Raw genomic sequence first — 19,357 nt, forward strand, 5'->3', positions numbered from 1 at the left:
TGGCAGTGGTGGGATTCGAACCCACGCCTCCGAAGAGACTGCAGCTTTAATCCATCGCCTTAGACCGCTGGGCCACACTACCACGTTACGTATCGATGCTCCTAATTCCCTTCACTGGGATTATCATCGAAATAGAACAGAAGCAAAGGAGCAGAAATAGGTCATTGGGAAACTCGAACCAAGTCCGCCAGTTAATCAGATCAACCTGCACTTTGTAACATACAGAAATCATCTCCACTATTAACTTCATTATTTCAGTTTTTCACTATTTCAATGTTTCAAATGATGTGTTTTTTTTCCTGTGGTGACTGTGCGTGTTTGCTCAATGAAATGTTGGTAAAAGGTATCGACTGAGGAAAATGAGGAGATGATTGGTCAGAATAGACATTTGTTTTGTGAAAATTCGATCTGAAGTCAACTATTTTTAAAATTTGAATAATTGTAAAAGAATTCAGAGTCCAACCCTTCATCTCAATGAGTCAGGGAATCTTTGTTAATTTTCACACACTGAGCAAGGACACGGCAGCAGCTCCTGCGCCTCTTTCAATATTGTTTCTCTTAACTCAGAGTTTTCAAAAGGGAATTGGACAATGACTTGAAAGGGAAAAAAATTCAGGGTTATGGAAAGAGACAAATAAATTGAGATTAACTCGAAAGCTCTTTGTGGAAAACTGACATCGATACTATGGGCCTCTTGTACAGTTGTGCCTTTTGATGATGACATTATTGGATCAGTCTGTCTCCAGCATCCCCAAAGAGAGCAGCTGAATTCCATGTCTTCAAAATAAAGACTCAATGTGTTGCCGCATGATGACACCGCTTAACATTTTACTGAGACCCATTGAGCTTTTCTCCTGTCCCCTGTTTCTGCAGGGCAGTGGTTATCATGTTTATCTAATATGTGAAGAATTGCCTCGTTCGAAACTGGCCAGAACCATCATCAAAATTTGCAGATTGAAGTTTGTTAAAACAGCAGGATGTGGTCATGTGTCCTGGTCACTGTTTATCTTTCGATCAAGATTATAAGATCTGCGCATTGTCAAGTCCCTGGCTTTGGGTGTTTGTTGAGCAGCGATTGGCTGCCGTACTCCCTGCATGAAAACAATGACTCTCCTTCAGAAAGTACTTCAATAAAACCAAAATACTGGAAATCTGAAATAAAAACATAAAACGCAGGTAGAACTCAGCAGGTCTGAGAGTGTCTGTGGAAAGCAAAACCTGCTGAGTTTCTCCAGTATTTTCTGTTTTTATTTCAAAAAGTGCTTAATTGGCTTGAAAGTGGTTTCAGACATCCGTTGGTCAGGAAAAGCGCTGTATAAATGCAAGTCTGTCTTTCCTTAACTATCTTTAAATCCCAATCCTCTGGTTACTGACCCCCGTCAGTGGAAAGAGTATCTCCCTCTCTGCAACATCCAGCCGCCCGTCCCCACTGCCCCCACCCACATTATTTCGAACAGCTCCATGAAATCTCCACTTAAACTTCTTTGCTCTGAAGAGAACAATCCCGGTCTCTATAATCTCTCCACAAAACTGAATTTCCTCATTCCTGGACACGATGCAAGGCAATTGAGATGAGATTTTGGAAAATATTGTCAGTTGGCAGGTGGGAAAATGGAGAAGGAACCAAAACAGAAAACCCAGTCTCCAGCTTTGTGAATCTTTAGAAACTCTTTGGGAACCGGAATTAGAGGAGAATGAAGGGTGAACTGTCTGACTGACCAGAGACAGTCAAGGCACCTTTCCCTTCTTTAAGACGCTGGAATATTGACTCTGATGTTATCAGTGAAATGAACTGATCTGAGACATTGACAGCGTTCTCGTTACTGCACATCAGGAATTCAAACTTAATTTCGGCTTCGGGGCAATGAGAATATTTGGTAACAGTTAAGACATGCAAAGGATCGAAGGGAGACGGCACCAGTTGTAGGGGAGCTGGTTCCCGGTGACATGGATGTATCTGCAGTGGGTTGGATCAGACTGTTTCCATGTATCCACAATGAATGCCCCACTCTTTATTTTGGAAGAGTAAAAATGATAGAGACAATTGTCATTCCAGTAGCAGCAATCTGAAGATTTAACTCACTGATACCCTGGGTAAAGTCTTCATCAGTCTCGGTGGCGCAATTGGTCAGCGCGTTCGGATGTTAACCGAAAGGTTGGTGGTTCGAGACCACTCAGAGGCGAAGCTTTAACTGTTTTCTCACCATCGGCATTATCACACAGTTCCGGGCTGTCATTGGCTACTTGCGCTGAAACGAAAGACCCCCAAAATGTTGCCAGTTCCACTGTTATTAAGTGAGCTCCCAGGTAAGTGCCTTTTTTCGAATATTAATTTCAAATATAATGAGAAAACAATTAGACATACCATGTACCGATATCTAGCACATTGGAATTTTATGAAATTTATTACATTGGATTGAAACAAACCCATCAATGATTCTCTCTTCCTCAGCTCCACAATGAGTAAGACAGGGAAAAGCAGAAAAGCAGCAATATTCCGGCCCTGCACTCTCCAATCACCCGCTGCCAGCAGAAAGCGGCGACTGCAGCTTCCATCAGCGGGTTACTGCCCATCCCTGGAACGCAAGATACTCCAACCCGGGCCAAACTTCCCAAAACGCCGAGCACAGGCTCAGGAAAACAGAGGTAGATTATATCCCGGTCACTAAACCTCCGAGCAGCATTTACAGAATACCCGAGTTAGTGAGTCACAAATAAAAGTCACACAAACTTTCTAAATGTTTTCATTGTAAAATTCCTTCATTTTATTGATAAGTTAACTGTTGTGAATCTGAAAATGTGCACCATGGGATTTGTGTTACTGAGTGACGTTTTTCCATTGTTTGTCCGTCAGGTTTGTAATCCAAATTGTGTTGGATATTGAAGCGATCCTGATTTCAAAATGAGGTCACAAAGCAGCTAAACATTAAATCCAGAAACAAATCCTGAGGAAAATGGATCACAATGTTTGGAAGGAGGTGCAGCTGAGAAGCGGAAACTGTGAATGATGTAATTGATGAATGAATGAAAAGCATTGGCTTCTTGGTCAATCACCATAGCCGACTGGTTAAATGGATGGTTCTAATTTCCTTTGGAGTCTCCGCAGGTAAATTCAAACCTTACCGAATGTTCTTCTTATTATTGCTGATTTCAACCAGGTGTCCACAGAACTCCCGGATCAATGGAAGAAAAAATATCTAAAAATTCTCCTGATTTTTGGACTCTAAGGGAATGAAGGGCGATCGGGATTGGGTGAGAAATTGGTGTTGAGGTTGGGGATCCGCCATGATCTTGTTAAGTGACGGAGGAGGCTTATGGGGCCTTATGAAGTATTCCTGATTCTTTGCTCCTGTTCTATTTGAGTAGCAATACCAGCCAAGGTGATGGGCACTAATAGCTTGAGTTCGGTAGATTCGCTCTAGGTGGTTGAAGGTGTCACTCTTCATTGAGTGGTGAAAACGATGTTTTTAAAATCCACTGGGGTTTCCCGAGGAAAGTTCAAATCTTACCAACAGTGCTTCTTATTATTGTTGATTTCAACCAGGTGTCCACAGAACTCTCGGATCAATGGAAGAAAAAGCATCCAAAAATTCTCCTGATTTTTGGACTCTAAGGGAATGAAGGGCGATCGGGATCGGGTGAGAAATTGGTGTTGAGGTTGGGGATCCGCCATGATCTTATTAAGTGACGGAGGAGGCTTATGGGGCCTTATGACGTATTGTTACTGCTTTGATTCTGTTCTGTTTCAGTAAAAATGGGCAGTAGCATCCTGAGCTCGGTAATTCAGCTGAGATGTTGTAGGTGCTGGTTTAAGGTTTCACTCTTTATTGAGGCGTGGTTTCTGGTCCCACTTCTGCTAAAATTGTGCTGTTGGTCGAAAAGGTGCCAGCTCGCAGTTAGAGCAGGTGTGTGCGGTGTTTCACTTTAACAGGAAGAACGAGGAGACACAATAAAAATATAAATGGCTGTGGGGAAAATGTGGGGTTGTCGAATTAGCTAAATTCCTCTTCCATATGCTGGCATGGACAGACTGGGCCGAATTTCCTCCTCCCTTGTTGTAACCATCTATAATTTTATACCAACAACACTAAACCCTCCATAGGACCAGTCATCGTGGCCGAGTGGTTCAGGTGATGGAGTCCAGACCCAGTTAAGGCGATGTGGAATAGCATCGTGAGCTTGGTAGCGCAGCTGTAGTGGTTGTCAATGGCTTAAGGTCTCATTTTTATTGAGGCGTGGTTTCAAATCCCAGTGCTGTTAAAATTGCCCTATTGGTCGAAAAGGTGCCAGCTCACAGTTAAAGCAGGTGTGTGCCGTGTTTCACTTTAACAGTAACACTGGGGAGAGACAATAAAAATATAAATGGCTGCGGAGAAAAGGCGGGATTGCTGAATTCCTCTTCCGTGAGATTGCACGGACACGATGGGCCGAATGTCCTTCTTCTCTGCTATGGCCGCCTACAACTTTATACCAACAAAATTACCCTCTGCAGAGGGGCAGTCAATGTAGCCGGGTGGTTAGGCGATGGAGTCCAAATCCATTGGCGTTTCCTGCTTCTCATTATTCCTGGTTTTATTCTGTGACTACAAAGTTAATTATCGGTTATATTGAATAAAATCCATCAAAACAAGTGGACGTTTTCCTACTTCTGTTCATTCACGAAACCTGCAGTGGAAATGGAGCAAAACTTGGTGTCATGCTTGCTTTCTGGCAGTTTGTCTCTCCTTAGAGACAAACCCTTGCCCTCTGTCAGTCTCGGTATTTATCCCTGTGCGTGTTCCTCTGTGTGTGTCAATGTGGTTCAGTTCCCGAGGAGGTGAACACATTTTTACCATCACAAACTGTATTCACATTAGTTGTGCAGCTTCAGATGAAAATGTTACAGAGAAAAATATCAGGATGAAAGATGCAAGAGGAGTTTGCAATGTTTGGAAGGAGGTGCAGCTAAGAAGTGGAAGATATGAATGATGTTATTGATGATTGAGAGGAATGTATTGCAACCTTGGGGCTTGTGTAGTTCGATTACATTCTACACTTTGAAATTCAGAACAAGCTGAGGCTCCAGGTGGAAAGCAACAGTTGTCTCCATGTATGTTGGGATATGAGATACACATGTTATGTGTGTCCGGCTAGTTCAACTGGTAGATCAAAGGCTCTAAATCGCAGGGTCGTGGGCTCGCCGCACGTTGAGTGCAGCTTCTTTCAAACAAATAACCACCAACCTCTGTTCCTTTGAAACTGGCACAAGACGGATTTTCACCACTCATTCAAAGCACTTCCATGTCACATCTCTTTCTCTCTCACCTCCAGCTCTCTCCGCCCTTCCAGGAGCTGTTTGACCACACACAGTCAGTTAGCGCAAACGTAATACACAACTTGATCGGTTTACAGATAACAGGCTAAAGAGAGACCAGGATCTTCCTGATTCTCCCAGGTACTGATTACAGGAATGTGCACAGTGCCGATTATCCACAGTCACACCCTCCTTCCAGTCTTGTCTACGTTGTTCAGCTTTGAAATTTCTCGTATTTTCGCACTGGATTTCATTGTGAAGAAAGCAGAGCTGTGATAAGCTTATATTGTTCAGCAGATATACTGCAAGAAGTTACATAACAGGCTGATGGTAACAGTGCTCTTTGGTCGCGGTGAGCTCCACTGAAGGATTGGCACCAATAATGTGTCGTTCAATTAGTCTTGTGATTGGTTGATCCATCAGGAGTGATATTTTTGTCAATGCAAACAGTAGGCACCAGAATGTTCCCTTCTCCCACCCATATTTTGCCTGGCACCACCATCCCTATGGCCAGTGCTTTGCAAACAGCCCTTCTCTTGTCCTTCTTTCACTCCGCTTCTATCTTTGTTCCCGGCCTGTTCTAAGTGTGATATTTCCAGCTCTGAGGCTAAACTTAAACTGATTCTGGTGGAGCTGCTAAATGTTTTCAATCAATAAGTAATTAATACTCATTTTGACAATTCCACAAGATCAATAAAACTGCATTCCCTGACCGGGAATCGAACCCGGGCCGCGGCGGTGAAAGCGCCGAATCCTGACCACTAGACCACCAGGGAAACTGGCAAATTTTCGTTTCCGTTTCATTTATTGACGCTGCTTTTATCCATGTTTCCATTTTAAATGCAATGAATTCTTCAGTCAATTACAACAACGGTTTCTGTGAGCTGGGACATGAAATTGACAGTGAGGTGAAATATCCCCACAAGCTGCTCATGTGTAACTGTCAATTCCCTAAACCCACCAACCTGATCACTGCGGCTGTTGTGAAACTGACAAGGGAACACACGGCAGACATTCATCACTGAAAGTAACTGACACACTTCTAAACACTTTCATGTCGCATCTGTTTCTGCTTCTGCCCCTGCCTCGCCTCCAGCTCCCTCTGCCCTTCCAGCTACCAGGTCAATTAGCTGTTTGATGCAGACACAGTCAGTTCATGAACCCAAGCTTTCCTTGGAAAGCAGGGACAGAGATTGTGGGACCCAAGGATTTTAGAAAGAAGGGGTTTGCAGATGACATGGTAAAGATAATCTGGGATCTCATCTTCCTGATTCTCCCAGACACTGATGACAGGAATGTGCAGAGTGCCGATTATCCAGAGTCGCAGGCTCCTTCCAGTCTTGTGCACGTAGTTGAGCTTTGAACCCACTCGCAAAAGTGGATTATAAAATGGCAGAATGAGTGTGAAAGAAGTGGTGTTGGGAAATATCAAATTATAGAAAGTTACAGCAAAGGAAGAGGCCATTCGGCCCTGTGTGCTGCTTTCAAAGAACTCCAAAGAAGAGTCACACGGAATTGAAACATTAATTCTTTTTCTCTCTCCAGAAATATTGCCAGACATGCTGAATTTTTCAAGAATTTTCTTTTTTAACTCAGATTTCCCGCATCCACAGTATTTTGCTTTTATCTCTGGGTTTCTAGCCCAGTGACAATGCCAATACGCCATCTCCTGAATGCTCTGATATGATATGGACATGTTTTCCCGAAGGAAGTGCTGTTAGTAGCGGACGAGTGTTGAGGGCGATGGTTCTGACATCCATCGGGGTTTCCCCAATGTTGGTTTGCTGACTGCGGTTCTTATTATTCCCGATGTTGACCAACAGAATTAGTTATCGGATAAATAGAATCAAACAAAAACTTCCGCGCTTTCTTATTTCCATTCATCTGCAAGGATTTGCGAAATCTGCAGACGGAAATGGAGTAAAACTGAGCGAGTTTGGTGACATCCTATCTTTCTGGATGTTTGTCTCTCCTTAGCCCTCTGTCACTGTCGATGTATTTGTCTGCGAGTGTCCCGCTGTGTGTGTCAATGTGGTTCAGTTCCTCGTTTTTAGCAATCCCCACTTTATTCACCTTACTTGTGTGGCTTCATATTAAAATCGTACAGAGAAAATAAAAACCGGTTTAAAAGGTTCAGGAGGAATTTTCTTTCTGTATTTCTGAGTGGAGACTGTTCAGTTACTAAGTGTCCGTATGTTACAAAGCGGAGGGCGATTGAAATTTTCACTGAGCAACATTTAAACAGACACCGAGTCCGTGTGGTCGAGTGGTTAAGGCAATGGACACATCGAGAGAATGAATTTGTAAATACAAACAGTCCAAACTGATACCCCTCGGACATTAAGAACTGTATTTCTTCTCGAAGCTGTTCCACGTGTGACATTTGCAGCTCTGATGTAAAACTTCAACTCTCACTCCACTGATTCGGGCGGAGCTCTTGTGCGTTTCCGTTTTCAATCAATAAGTAAATGAGGCCTGTTTTAACAGTTTGTACCAGATCAATAAACCTTCATTGCCTGGCCGGGAATCGAGTCCGGGCCACGGCGGTGAAAGGGCCGAATCCTTACCTCTAAATCACGAGGAAAGCTGTCTAGAACTCTTGCAACATGCTTTATCTGGGCCACATTTGCCATTGTTCAGACACTTTCACCAGAGGTGTTTTTAAGGGGTAGCTGCAGTGAAGGATTGGCACCAATATCGTGTCGTTCAACTGGTCTGGTTCCAAATCCTGCTCAGGAATTTAAGAAAAGCTTTGAGTTTGCTCAGTGTCTTGACTTCAAAAGCGAGGATGTAAGAAAGTACATTCCCCCAAGCGTGTAATAAAATGTCGGAATGACTGGGAAATTATGCTGGGAAACGTAAAATTATAGACAGTTACAGCAAAGAAAGAGGCCATTCGGCCTGGCGCGCTGCTTTCAAAGAGCAGTTGTGATTGGTTGGTCAGGAGTGATATTTGTGTCAGTGTAAACAGTCGGCAGTAAAATCTCTCACATCACCGTGGCAGACAGTCATCACTGAAAGCAACTGAACACTTCAAATTCTGCCGCTTTCATGTCGCATCTTTAACTTCCTGTTCTCCCTTTCAGGCATTTCCAGGTCTATCAAATATCATTCATGCAGAATGTTGTCCTGTTCCTCGTTCAACTAGGAGACTTACTGTGAGTGGTTATAGTATAGTTGGCTCCATAGCTCAGTGGTTTAGAGCACTGGTCTTGTAAACCAGGGGTCGTGAGTTCAATTCTCACTGGGGCCCGCGATTAACTTTTAGGAAATTTGGTAACAAGGTAACTTTTGAGCAGAGCACTGTAAATCCAAAATCAAAAAATACCTGGAAAAACTCAGCAGGTCCGACAGCATCTGCGGAGAGGAATATAGTTAATGTTTCAAGTCTGTATGGCTCTTCAACAAAACCTGTATCGGAAGGTCATGTCAGTGGGCAACAAGATGGCAGATGCAATATAAAGTAGGCAGGTGCGATTATGTTCACTTGGTTATAAAAATGAGAACAACAGAATGCTTTTAAAATGTGAGAAATCTGTAAGTGCTGATGTTCAAAGAAACTTGGCTGTGCTTGTACAAGCAAAGTAGAAAGTTAGCATGCAGGATCAGCATGTTGGCCTTTATTGCAAGGGGATTGGAGAGCAAGAATAAAGAAGTCTTGCTACAGGGTTTCGGTGAGACGGCATCTGGAATCCCGTGTGCTGTTTTCATCTCCACATTTATAAAAAAATAGACTTGCATTGGGGACGGTGCAGGGAAGGTTCACTAAATTGATCTCTGGAATGTGCTGGTTGTCCTAAAATGAATGGATTTTATTCTCTGGAGTTTAGAAGAATGAAAACTAATCTGATTGAAACCTGTAAAATTCTGAGAGGGCTTGACAGGGTAGACACAGGGATTGTTTCCGCTGGTCAGGGAGTCTAAAACACTGGGGCACAGTCTCAGGGTAAAGGGTCGATAATTTCGGGCTGAGATGAGGAGAAATTACTTCATCCAAAGGGTTGTGAATCTTTGAATTCTCTACCCAGAGGGTTGTGGATGTTCCATCATTGAATACATTTAAGGCCGGGATGGATAGATGTTTGGTCTCTCGGGGGACTAAGGGATATGGGGAACGGGCAGGATAATGGAGTTGAAGCCCAAGATCAGCCATGATCGAATTGAATGATGGGACGAGCTCGATGGGCCGTGTGATCTACTCCTGCTCCTATTTCTTGTGATCATATCTATAATAAAGACAGTAATTCATGCTATAATAAAAACAGAATGTAATATTGGAAGTTCTCAGCGGGTCTGACAACAAATATGAAGGGAGAAACAGAGTGAAGGTTTCGAGTCTAATTTGACACTTTTTCAAACCATAAATTGGCTGCTAGTTATGACATTTTGCACAACATCAAGACAGAATTGAACCCAGGCGGTGAAAGCACCGAGGCTGAACCACTAGAGAGTTAGTTTCCAACTGAAGGTTTAATGGTTTAAGAAATCCTAGGGTCAAGTAGACTCCCTCTCTTCCTGCTTCTACTCATATTACCGACATAATTCTGCTTTGTGTCCTTTGGCTACAAGGAAATGTTGTCCAAACTTTGCCAGCGCTGCTGTTATTCGGTAAATTCTCACACAACTATTGTGTGTCTCCAAATATTGCGTGCAGTTCTGGAATCCGCATCATAGGAAGGGTGTGATTGCACTGGAGAGAGTGCAGAGGAGATTTGCCAAGATGTCGCCTGGGCTGGAGAGTTTTAATTATGAGGAGAGATTAGATAGGCAGGGGTTATTTTCCTTGGAGCAGAGGAGATTGAGCGGGGACATGATTGAGGTGTATAAAATTATGAGGGGCATAGATAGAGTAGACAGGAAGGAACATTTCCCCTAGGTGGAGGGATCAATAACAAGGGGGCCTAGATTTAAGAAAAGGGGAAGGAGGTTTAGAGGGGATGTAAGTAAGAATTATTTCACCCAGAGGTTAGTGGAAATCTGGAACTCACTGCCTGAAAGGGTGGTAGAGGCAGAAACCCTCATAACATTCAAAAAGTATTTGAATGTGCACTTGCAATGCCATGGCATAGAAGGCTATGGGCCTAGTGCTGGAAAATGGGATTAGAACAGTTAGGTACTTGTTTGACGGTGCAGATTCGATGGGCTGAAGGTCCTCTTTCTGTGCTGTAGACCTTTATGACTCTATGACTAAATAGATTTATGAATATTCATTTCAAATAACGCGAGAAACTGAAAGAAACATGTGCATAACATCCAACCTATTACAAAGATTGGGTTCAAAGCAACGAATAGAAATTGACTGTCAAATTGCATATATAGAACTGGAACACACCATCACAACGAATGAATCCATTGTCTATTAAAATGTTGCTCAGTGAAAATTTCAATCATCCTCCGCTGTGTAACATACAGGCACTGAGTCAATAAGCAGTCTCCACTCAAATAAACACAAAGGGTCAATCTCCTCTTACAACTTTTCAACCTGTTGTTATTCTCTGTCCCATTTACCATGAAGATATAATACGAAAGTGAATAAGGTTTGCGATGGTAAAAAATGTGTTCACTCCTCGGTGAACTGAACCACATTGAGACACACAGACACATGCAGCGTGAGTAATAGTGGGCAAGGTTTTATCTCTAAGGAGAGAAAAAAACTCTCAGAACGCAAGTATGGCACAAATTAGTTCAGTTTTGTATCATTTCTGACTGCAAATTCCGTGAATGCTTCTGGGTCAACAGAAATGAAGCAACACGGAAGTGAAGCAGGAAAACCATACGGGAGCGTTTGGAAGGTGCTGATTCCATTTAACCAATAGGTCATTCTGGAGGCAGCAAAACGAAGGAACAGCGAGAAGTCCAGTCAGCAGGACTCTAACCCACGTGGGGAGGCCCCAATGGATTTCAAATCCATCCCTTTAACCACTCAGACACGGCTGCAGGCCTTATACCAGCGTCATTGTTGTTCATGTAAAATCCTGGAATGGTTACAGCAGAGAATGAGAACATTCAGCCCCACCTATTCCCAGTCACCCTGCAATTCCTACAGCCTCCCTTGTTCTACCTACCAAGACGAACCACGTCATATGTCAAATACCCCGAGCCTATTCTAAGGGATTTGATGAAAGGTCTGAAAGACAAACCAACTGAAACTTTGGCAATGGTGGGATTAAAATCCATGACTTAATAGGAACTGGTGCTTAAATCCAATGCCTGAGACCACTCGCACACGCTACTGCTGGCAATATGATAGTAACCATCGCCTTGATTGGTAACGGTACTGAATTAGAATGTAACAAATAGCAACAGGAATACACCATTTTGTCTTTCGAGCCCCTCACTGTACCATAAAATCAGAGCCAAAAACAACATATAGAGACCATTCAGCCGGGTCAGAGGAACAGAGGCCATTCAGCCCTTTGACACTGCTCAAGCATTCAATAAGATCAAGGCTGATCTGGTTGTGGTCTCAACTCCACTTTTCTGTCTGTCTGTCCGTCCCCACCCCCACCCTCACCGCCCCCCATAACCCTTGACTCCCTTCTCTACCAGAAATCTGTCTAAATCAGCCTTGAATAAATTCAATGACCCAGCCTCCACTGCTTTCTGGAGGAAATTCCTCAGACTAACGACCCTCTGAAAAACAAAAAAAAAAAACTTCATCTGCGTCTGAAAAGGGAGACCTCTTACTCTTCTGGAATTAACTCACCTGGCCCCTCTCCCCTACCTTTTCCCTGGACATGTTTCAGTATTTGGTCCAATTCCCTTTTGAATTCCGCTGCTGAATCTGCCATGCCCACATTCTCTGTCTAACCCAGCCGCCGGATCCATCCCTCCCAGGTCGCCATGTGGAAATGCATGGTGACCCTGCAGTGAAGAACAGGTCCCAGACATACTCAGCTACTTGACAACAGAACAACATGAAGTGACTATTGTGGAAAATTGAATGAGACAACATTTTAAATCATCAAGATATTGACACACACACCTTAGCGAAACTGGCTTTCAAACAATCAGGATAGAATTAAACACACCAGTACCTATCAGAGGGAGTAAAATTAAAGTGAAGAGGGAAACAGAATCTAGATTTAGAAAATATCCACAAGGTGGATGAAGGTGAATAGTGAGCTAGAGAATGTTTAAAGTCCGTGCATGAACTTCTGTTTGAACCAGATGTATTTACCACATGTCAATAATTTAAAATTGTGTGAGATGACCTGCAGGTGGGGAGGATGAATCTCAGTCGATAGTTATCACATTTTGTGGATAAAGTTTTCACATTTACTCTTGGTGGCAGCTCAAGGGTTTGTGTTGCTGATTCTGATCATTCTAGTAGCTTTAGTATGTTATCCACAGTTTGTCATAAAGAAATTAGGAAAACAAGCTCGTAGCTTAGAAATAGTGAGGTTAGTCAGAAATCAGTTGTGAGAAATCAATAAGGATATTCCCTTCTCAAGGTGGGGAGATCTGTAAGAAATCACTGTCTAATAACCTTATAAAATCTTCAGAAGTGTATTGAATATTGTACGAATGGCTCCCCCTCTCCCTCTCTCTCTCGCTTAGGAACAAAGATTCCTGGCTTGACAAACACAGGACAACATATCCCAATGTTACCTCATAGGGATGGACTCAGGAGTTGTGGAATGGAATTTGTACTGGTGACTGAAGACAATGGTTTTGATCTTCCCAATTATTAAAAGGATCAAATTTCTGCTCATCCTGTACGGAATGTTGGATAAGCAGTTTGATAATTTAGTAACAGTGAAGGAATGGAGAGGGATGGTTGTGAGGTAGAGCTGGGTGTTGTCAGTGTACATGTGAAAACTAACATGGTGCTTTTGGATGATGTCACCTCGTGGCAGCATGGAGATGAGAAATAGGAGGTATCAAGGATAGATCCTTTTTTTAGGATGGATGATGACGGTGGATTTAACGGTGAGAGGGACAGTACCAGAAGAGAGGGGGGAAAAAAAACATGAACAATATCAGCCAACATGGAGAAGTTGAATGGTCAGCAGTTCAGTGGGAATCGGGTCACTGGAGCAGAAGGCGAGTCTCATGGACAAGATGAACACTGAAAGGTTATGAAGGGAAATAGGAAACTGGAGAAAGATCTGAGTTCAGATCTCGGACATGGGGGATCTTTAGAGACAGTTGACCTGGTGAACTAGTGGGAGGGAGGGAAGCAGCAGAGGCAGCTGATCGGATTGACTCAATCTTAGTGACAAAGAAGCTGCATGAGCTCCTCACACTTGCTGTTGGAGGTGAGAACAGAACAGGCATGGGAGAGAGAGAGAGCACTTCAAAAGGAACTAACTTCTGTAGAGAAATGAAAAAGACTCGACACACTGTGTGTTTGACACAAAGCTAATTTATTTGAATTTTATCCAGAATTATAACCCCTATAACTGGGTTGGAGTTTATTAACATCAGCAGAAACAGACCCCATAGAACATGGTTCAGTCCCAAATGTGATTAACAGCAAAATCCAATCACTGTAGTTACTTGTCAACTTGAGTTAATGTTTCGAGTCCATGTGACTCTTCTGAAGAAGAGTCTATGTGGACTCAAAACGTAAACTTTGTTTCTCTGTTCACAGATGCTGCCAGACCTGCTGAGTCTTTCTACACTTTGTTTTATTTCAGATTTCCAGCATCTGCAGTATTTTATCTTTATACTTGTGAACTGGTTGTTATCTCTGCAGTGTGGATGAACAACCAAATGACTTGCCACACTCGGAGCATGAGAACAGCCTCTCCCCAGTGTAAATTCACTGGTGTACAGTGAGGTCAGAGGATTGCAGGAACCCAGGCCCATTATGAGAGCACCTCAAAGGTCTTTCGTCAGTCTGAACATGTTAATGAGGCATCAGTTGCCTGGAACATTTCTAGCACTTCCCGCAGTCCGGGCATTTAAAAGGTCTCATCAGTGTGAACTCACTAGTGTGTCTGCAGATGGGATAACTGAGTGAATCCCTTTCCACAGTTGGAGCAGTTGAATGGTCTCTCGTCAGTGTGAACATGTTGATGGGAACCAATGAACATTCTCCACTCTCACAATCCGCCGCTTCCGGCTTCCCTCCGGCACCAACCTCAAGCAAAGAGAGCAGGAGACTCTGAGCATGCGCCATCCACCCGGACAACCCGCGGCAGATAGAGCGGTTTCCGAGGCGCATGGGGATTGTGGGTAATCAGGCCGCCATTAGACACGGCGTCTCAGTTAATCTTTGTCTTAATCTGAGAAAGCAAGGGGAAGGTTCTGTTCGCATCGGGATGGAAAATAAGAAAGATCAAGTTCCAACTCCTGCCATTCAGACTAGAGATGATAAGGGACGAAAAGGAGGATTTACACATGGGGGCAAAGGGCATAGCCGAGAGTCGAAATGAATACTTTGCAACTGCCTTTAGCAAGGAAGAAAATGCTACCCAGAACATGGTGAAAGAGGAGGTGATTCAGATTCAGAAAGGTTTAAAATTGAATTAGAGGAGATATTAGATAGGTTATCTATATTTAAAGTTGTGAAACAAAAACAGAACATTCTGGAAAAACTCAGCAGGTCTTACAGCATCTGTGGAATGAAAAAAAAAATAATGTTTCGAGTCCGTATGACTTACTGTTTTGTTCTCCCTCCACAGATGCTGTTAGACCTACTGAGTTTTTCCAGCATTTTCTGCTTTTGTTTCAGAATTCCAGCATCCATAGTATTTTCCTTTTACTTTAAAGTTGTGAAATCACCTGAGCCAAATGAGATGCACCCAAGGATCCTGGGAGAAATAAGAGTGAAAGTCACAGAGGCGCTGGCCATAATATTTAATTCTGCCTCAGACTCAGGTGCCAAAGGGCTCAAAAATTGCAAAAGTTACACCCTTGTTCCAGAATAGGTGTAACGATAAGCCCAGCAACTGCAGGCCAATTAGTTTAACTTCAGTGGTGAGAAACTTCTAGAAACTATAATTTGAACGAAGTTAACAGCCACTGGAAAAATGCAGGTTAATTAAGGAAAAACAACATGGACTTCTTAAGAGAAAATCATGTTTTATTAGCTTCCTGAAGATTTTTGAAGAGGTAACAGAGAGGGTTGATGAGGGCAATGCTGTTGATATAGTGTACATGGACTTTCAAAAGGCATTTGGTACAGGTCTGTACAACAGACTTTTAAGCAAAGTTATAGCTCATGGAATAAATGGGACAGTAGCCACATGGATACAGAATTGGCTCAGTGGAAAGAAACAGAAAGTAGTTAATGGATGTTTTTCAGGCTGGTGGAAGGTTTGTAATGGTGTTCGCCAAGGGTCAGTTTGGGACTCGGGCTTTTCCAGATATATATTAATGACCTAGATCTTGATGTAAAGGGAAAAATTTCAAAGTTTGCAGAAGATACAAAAGGGGTTGAAGGAGAAAGGGACCTGGGTGTATATGTCCATAAGTCATTGAATGTGGCAGGAGAGTGATTGAGAGAGTGATTAATAAAATATACAGTACCCTGGGTTTTATTAATAGGGACATAGTGTAGAAGAGCAAGGAGGTCATGTATAAGTCACTCGCTTGGCCTCAGGTGGTTTATTGCATCCATTTCTGGGCACCACACTTCAGGAAGGATGTGAAGGCATTGGAGAGGGTGCAGAAAAGATTCACAAGCTTGATTCCAGGGAGGAAGGACAGCTCTTAAGAAGATACGTTGGAGAAATTAGGACTGTTTTCATTAGAGAAAAGAAGGCTGAGAGGATATTTGGCAGAGTTATTCAAAATCAGGTGGGGGCTGCACAGAGTAGATAAGGAGAAACTGTTCCCACTCATCAAAGGATTGAGAACAGGAGGGCATAGTTTTAAAGTGATCAGTAAAAGAATCAATAATGATATGAGAAAAATCTTTTCACGCAGTATCTGGTTAGGGTCTGGAATGCTTTGTGTGGGAGTGTGGTGGAGGCAGGTCCAATTGAAGCATTCAGGCAGGAATTAGGCTGTTATCTGAAAGGGAAGAATATGTAGGTTTATGGGGAAAAGGCAGAAGAATAGGACTGGTTGAGTTGCTCATTCAGAGAGCCAGTGCATATACGATGGGCCAAATGGCCTCCTTCAGCCCCAAACCAAATCTATAATGTGGTAGAAATTATTGGTTTATTCTGACAGTCAATTTCTATCAATATGTTTGTAACAGAGCAACATCCCATTGTTCTCCCAGCTTTACATTCTAACAGGAAGCTCCAGGTGTTTGTAGCGCTGGGATCTTGTGGCAGAGTCAATAACATTGCCCACACCACAAGATCACACATCAATCTTGTGGAAAGGGTCTGATACATCGAGAGTGATATGGTCTGCAAAATACAATCTGTGTGAGTCATTAGAATATGATTGTGTAATAGTTCAATGAGATGTGACGAGTCACTTAGTCCATATAAGTGTAACATAGATACACACAGCTTGTGTCATAGTTCAGTGAGATCCGATTAATTAATGAGTGAGCCTGTATGAGGGTGATATTCTGCTAATATAGGCAATGCAAATTAAGAATGACAAGGTCCATCTCCTACCATTTGCATCCTGCAATAATGGGCCTGCTGGCATATTCTTGGTAATGAATCTGTTTCAATAAGTCTGTCACAAACTAACACCCTGTTGTTCTGCTGTGCTTTATATTTTAATGGGCATTAGCAGACATTTTTATTGCTATGAGCTTGGGTAGTGGCTATGTCTTCACTCTTCTCTGTTGATCTGATCAAGAAGGGCTGCTGCAGAAAGAAGGACTTGGTCTGTCAGACGCGGTCACTGTGAAAGTGATAATGAAACATCTGTGTGTCAAAGTTCAGTGACACCTGATCACTTAGCGAGTGTGAGTCTATGAAAATGTAACTCAAATAATCTCAGCTCCTGTAGGTGATTCTCTGGCTACAATGACGTAGATAAGAAAGGAATCAGGAGCATGTAGTCCCACCCACCTGGACGTCAGTGGAGAGGAATTGGAAGAGGATGGTTCAGTCAATGGTGTCAAAGACCACAGACAGGCCAAGAGGGAGAATGAGGGAGAATTTACCTTTGTCACATTCACAGAGGATGTAATTTTTGACTTTGATGAGAGCTGTTTCAATATTGGGGCAGGGGCAATATTCTTATCGGAGGGATTGAATTATGGAGTTTCATAAAAGATTGGCATGGATTTTGGAGGTGACCAGGACTTTGGAGAGAAAAGGGTGCAGAGAAATGGGGAGATAGTTTGCAAGGGCATTGGGGTCAAGGATTGGTTTTATTGAGGAGGGAGTGATGATGGCAGATTTGAAAGAGAGGGTGAGCGCTTCAAAGAACTAACTTGTGTTCGAGATATTAAAAAGACTCAACGCACTGTGTGTTTAACAGAAAACTGATTTATTTGATTTTTATACAGAATATTAACCAGAATGACAGGGCTGGGGTTTATTAACATCAGCAGAAACAGACCCCAATGAACATGTCCTGGATGCGATTAACAGCAAAATCCAATCACTGCAGTTACTTATGAAATCACTGGTGTTTCACCCGGTTAGCTGACCGAGTGTTGGAAGGGATTCACTCAGAGCAGGTGAACAGTCTCTCCCCAGTGTGAACTCGCTGGTGCGTCAGCAGGTGGGATGACTGAGTGAATCCTTTCCCACACTTGGAGCATCTGAATGGCCTCTCCCCAGTGTGAACTCACTAGTGTACAGCGAGTTGAGAGGATCACCTAAACCCAGTTTAGAACCTAAGCGGTCTCTCATCAGTGTAAACCAATTGATGGGACACCAGTTCCCCAGAACTTTTAAAGCACTTCTTGCAGTCTGGACATTTAAAAGGCCTCTCATCAGTGTGAATTTATTGATGTGCCTTTAGGTGGGATGATTGTGTAAATCTCTTCCCACACTCGGAGCAGCTGAACAACTTCTCCCCAGTGTGAACTCGCTGGTGTTTCACCAGGTTGTTTGAATGGGCGAATCTTTTCCCACACTCCGCACAGCTGAATGACCTCCCCTCAGTGTGAGTTTGTTCATGTCTCAGCAGGGTGGATAACTGAGTGAATCCCTTCCCACACTCTGTACAGGCGAACAGTCTCTCCCCAGTGTGAATTTACTGGTGCCTCAGCAGGGTGGATAACTGAGTGAATCCCTTCCCACATACAGATGAATGGCCTCTCCCAGTGTGGACTCGCTGGTGTATGGTGAGTTCAGATAAACGCCTGAACCCAGTCACACAGTGAGAGCAACTGAACAGTCTCTCGTCAGTGTGAAGACGCTGGTGCGCCAACAGGTTGGATGAGTCATTGAATCCCCTCTCACACTCGGAGCAGGTGAACGGCTTTTCCCCAGTGTGGACACACTGGTGTATCACTAGGCTGGATGACTGAGTGAATCCTTTCCCACAAATGGAGCAAGTGAACGGTCTCTCCCCCTTGTGAACTCTCTGGTGCCTCAGCAGGTTGGATGAATTAATGAATCCCTTCCCACACTCTGGGCAGGTGAACAGCCTCTCCCCAGTATGTCTGTCTCGATGAGTTTCCAGCTGACCTGCATAAGTGAATCCTTTCCTACAATCTGCACGTTTCCACAGCTTCTCCCTGTTGTGACTGTATTTATGTTCTGACAGGCCAGATGATCGGCTGAAGCCACGTCCACACACAGAACACGTGTACGGTTTCTCCCCATTGTGAACGGTGCTTTTTCCTTCTATGTTCAAAATCCGATGATATTCAGGTTACCACAAATTTGGCAAGTCCATCAGACCCTGATGTGATGTTTTATTTCACTTCCCCAAATTAAAATCCTCCCCTTCAAATACTCTGTGAAATTGATATAAAACAGAAAAAAGGGAGTGAGAGAGAACCCACAAAAACACAAAGGCAGGTTGTGAAATTGAGCTGAATGAATCTGGGAATTTGTGGGGCCGGCACGAGGGAAAAGTGACCATGAAAACTGCTGGATTGTCATAAAAACCCAACTGGTTCACTAATGTCCTTCAGGGAAGGGAACCTGCCACTTGGTCTGGGCCTACACAAGACTCTGGACTCCATCGGAGCAAATAGAGAGAGAGGTGGGAGAGGCACTGGATAAAACAGAGGGATAA

General features: G+C 43.3%; 3 non-coding genes across 3 annotated transcripts; 1 reads left to right on the forward strand and 2 right to left on the reverse strand.

Annotated features, from left to right (window-relative positions):
• Positions 1 to 82, reverse strand: trnaf-aaa (transfer RNA phenylalanine (anticodon AAA)). Its single transcript has one exon. It is a non-coding gene; the product is annotated as a tRNA-Phe (tRNA).
• Positions 83 to 5,997: 5,915 nt separating this feature from the next.
• On the reverse strand, positions 5,998 to 6,069 carry trnae-uuc (transfer RNA glutamic acid (anticodon UUC)). Its single transcript has one exon. It is a non-coding gene; the product is annotated as a tRNA-Glu (tRNA).
• A 2,403-nt stretch (positions 6,070 to 8,472) lies between these two features.
• trnat-ugu (transfer RNA threonine (anticodon UGU)) lies at positions 8,473 to 8,546 on the forward strand. The gene has a single exon. It is a non-coding gene; the product is annotated as a tRNA-Thr (tRNA).
• The last annotated feature ends 10,811 nt before the right edge of the window (positions 8,547 to 19,357 follow it).

Source organism: Cetorhinus maximus, chromosome 23, assembly GCF_964194155.1.
Source record: "Cetorhinus maximus chromosome 23, sCetMax3.hap1.1, whole genome shotgun sequence".
Lineage (NCBI taxonomy): Eukaryota > Metazoa > Chordata > Chondrichthyes > Lamniformes > Cetorhinidae > Cetorhinus > Cetorhinus maximus.